We start from the raw sequence: 4013 nt of genomic DNA on the forward strand, positions 1-4013 counted from the left end.
GAAATAACCACAGAATGGGTCCAGGGACCCACTGGACCCACTGTGAGATGGACCTGGGCTAAAACTCCATCAATCATCTGACCTCCATAAGCCCCAACTCTGACTGGTGGACCAGAGTGACGTTTTGGGTCTCCAGGAATAAATGTCACTTCTGACCCAGTGTCTAATAATCCACGAAATATCTAATCATTTCCTTTTCCCCAATGCACAGTCACCCTGGTAAAAGGCCGTAGGTCCCCCTGGGGAAGGCTGGGATGAAGATTAACAGTGTAAATTTTTGGCAGTGTGACAGGGTCCTTCTCCAAGGGTACCCGGCCTTCCCTTCATTCAAGAGGCTCTGGATCTGTAAACTGTCTCAAGTCTGGGAATTGATTAAGGGGCCGTGACTCTCTGTTTTTGTAATTCAAGGGAGATTTTTGTTTACATGGCCTAGAATTCTTCTGCTTATATAGTTCAAACAAGAATTTAGTCGATTGCCCATCTATTTTACTACTTGGTACTCCATGATCCACTAGCCAATGCCATAAGTCTCCGCAAGTCATATTATTTTGATTGCTGCTTTGAGCCTGTTTTCCATTATGGTAGCCATGCCCACCTTGTCTGTGGCGATTAACTGCAGCCACTTGGCTTCTGCTGACTCGGGACCTGATTATCGCCATTGTGTTTAAGGATTCCAGTTCAGTGACAGCAGTTCCTACAGTAATATCTGACCTACAGAGAAGGGCGACTACAGAGCTCTTCAGGGATGATGGAGCTAGTTTCACAAATTTATTCCTTACAGTCCTGGTAAAAGGTGTGTCCTCTGGACATTCCAGGGCTGTGTGAGCAGGTTTTCCATGATAAATCCACTCTAACATTCCAATCTCTCTAAGCCTTTGAATCCCCTCCTCCACATTATACCAGGGCAGTTCTGGCAATTCAACTTCTGGTAATGCCAGCCACCTTTTGATCCATGTTTCAGCCAGCCACCCAAACAAACTGTTAACACCCTTTCTAACCCTTGGAGCTACAACATTGAATGCAGAATCTCTGCTTAGTGGGCCCATATCAGTAAATTCAGCCTGATCCAACCTTATATTCCTTCCACCATTATCCCACACTCTCAATATCCATTCCCACACATATTTCCCTGGTTTCTGTCTGTATAAGTTGGAAAACTCACACAGTTCTTTTGGAATATAGCGTACTTCTTCATGGGTCACACTTTGTACCTCACCCTTTTGGGCTTGTTGGGACTTGAGCCTAGTTATAGGTCTTGAAGCAAAAACTGGTGGTGGGGGTGGGTCATGAAAAGAGTTAGAATTATCACTCAAGCCATTCACCTCAGGACACTCTGTTGCATTTTCATCTCTTAAAACAGGATTAATCTCTCCAGACAAAAGAGTGAGGTCTGCTTCCTCAGGGCAGACTGGAGGTAGAGAAGCTGTTTCCTCAGGACAGCCCTCTACAGGTAAACCTAACAATGACCCAGCAGAATCCAGGGTTCCAATGTCCTCACTGTCATTATTATCAATCCATATGTCCCCATCCCAAGTTTCCAGATCCCATTCTTTTCCAATCAATGCCTTTACTTTAACAGCAGACACCCTGAGAGGTTGAGATTTTAGTTTACATTGTAAATGTGCTACTCGCACAATGAGATACTACATCTGATTTTCAGAAACTTCCAGTCTGCGGGCACAGGAAATAAGATTTTCTTTCTGTCATATGGCATTCAAGTTTTGAATTTGAAGCCTTTAGCTCATCCCTTTCTCTTACAACTGTATCCAAAGTATCTAAGAGCATCCAGCCAACATTATTATACCTCCTAATACTGCAAAACTCCATGAAAGTGTCGAAAACACTGTCACCCAGAGCCTCGCTTCGTACTAGAGCACAATTAGGAGAATCAAATGGTGCTATTTTGCGTATTTCCTTTGCCAACTCCTACCATGGACTATTAGTACCCTCTTGATTATTGGAAATAGAGTCATTAGTGCCTCTGAATCTAATCAGAGTAGAAAACAAGTTGTAAAAGCCCATTTTAAGATTCCGTTTCTCAAGAACCACTCTCGGTACCAAGTTGTATTAGTTAGGGTTCTCCTTGGAAACAGAATCAATGAGAGATGTCTCTTATTATCAAATTGTAAAAGTGACTCACGCAACTGCAGGAGCACACGAGTCCAAATACTGCAGAGCCATCAACAAGCTGTCAACTCCAAGGAAGACGTCTGATGAACTCCTCGGGAAACGAACCGACAACTTTGACGAACTCCTCAGGAAACGAACCGGCAACTTTGACAAACTCCTCAGGAAACGAACCGGCAACTTTGACAAACTCCTCAGGAAACGAACTGGCAACTTTGATGAGCTCCCCAGGAAAAGCTTCACTGAGCAGCTGAAGAAGAAGTGAAGGTTCTCTAACCGTCCGGCTTATAAGCCTCCAACTGATCACCCGGACCAAATCCAGCCAATTGCATTCTCTCACTGTGGAAGCACACCCCTTGATGAGTCATCAGTCAGCTTCAGTCAATTGACTGATGATCTGACAAACCAGCCCATTGGTTTATTAACCAGCCTCAAATTGCCTCACAGCAATCGTCAGGCCAGTGCCCGCTTGACCAGACAGCTAGGCCACCTAGCCAAGTTGACACATGAACTCAACCATCACAACATGGAAGAAAATATTCAAATTAATTTTCCCCCAAATACCTGTCTACAATATGTTGGTAAACTTAGCTTATTTCTTACTACCTTTGCTTCAGGTCTATCATTGGTAGGACTTAAGCTTCTATTAGTCATTGTAATGATGGCATGTACATTGCATCATCTTTACAACAGTAGTCCCTATGGTCTAGTGACTTTCGGGGTTAGCACTGAAGTATAGCAACTTAACTATGAGCATGTTAGGGTTAGGGTTAGGGTTAGGGTTGGGGATTGTGATTGTTAGTGATTGTCTCATGATTTTTAGTAGAATATACTTTGAGGGTTAGTAAAAATGTAATTCCTAGGTATGTTACAGTCCATAATATGACAAATACGTGAGGAAAAAATACAACATAGATAAATGGAATGCACATAATCCAACAGCCCATTTTTAGCCACTGATCCCCACATCTTCTTATTAAATATTTTGTCAATACTTCTAGAATATTTGATCAATAAGTTTAATAGTCTGTCTCTGATTCTTCTTACAGTTTAGCAGAGGTTCTTGTGAGCAATGTTATACCCATTACCCATAAGGTGGGCAGAAAAGAAGCAAAATAATAAAAGTTTTTAAAAACAGAAAGTGGCCTAAATAAACTAAATGTGTCATAGTTTCTAGAAATAGAGATGTAGCTATTAATGCTTTTCCAGAGTTCAGGTTCTTCTAATAAAATCAATAAATCTCTTATTAAAATTGAGTAAAGATCTTTATAATGATTTGGAGAATAATGAACTTAACTGCAGTAACTCCCACTCTGAAGCAATTTAGCATTTTCACCCTAAGACTTAAAATAGGAAATTTATTTTCAAAGGAGAAAGGTGGGAAACTAGCAGTGAATATATACTATGTGCCTGCTATCTTGCCAAATGTTTTCATTTTACTTCAATTGTGTATTTGAACTCTTACCACAAACTTATAAGTTGATATTGTTCTCTCAATTTATGAAGGTTCAGAGATTAAGTAAATTGCTCCAGATACTATAACCAGTGAATGGTGGAGTCAAGATTTTAATTACCTAGCCAGGTCCATATGGCTCCAAATCCTGTGGTCATTCAACTTTTCTAGAGTACTTTTTATAGGCTATTGCTTTTAATACTCACAAAAACCTCTTTAAGTAACAACAGAATCCTCCATTTTATATATGTGAAATCCAAGATTTAGAGATCAACTACTTTCGCACAGAAAGTAGTAAATTTGGGGCCAAACCAAGCCCTCTGATTCTACTATATCAGGATGTTTTAAAAACGTTCTTCTGGTTATCAAAGTGCCATCAAGATTACTAAATGCAACAGTGCTTTGATTCTTTTTTTTTTTTTTAGGTGCCTTC

Source organism: Choloepus didactylus, chromosome Y (assembly GCF_015220235.1).
Source record: "Choloepus didactylus isolate mChoDid1 chromosome Y, mChoDid1.pri, whole genome shotgun sequence".
In the NCBI taxonomy this organism is placed as follows: Eukaryota; Metazoa; Chordata; class Mammalia; order Pilosa; family Megalonychidae; genus Choloepus; species Choloepus didactylus.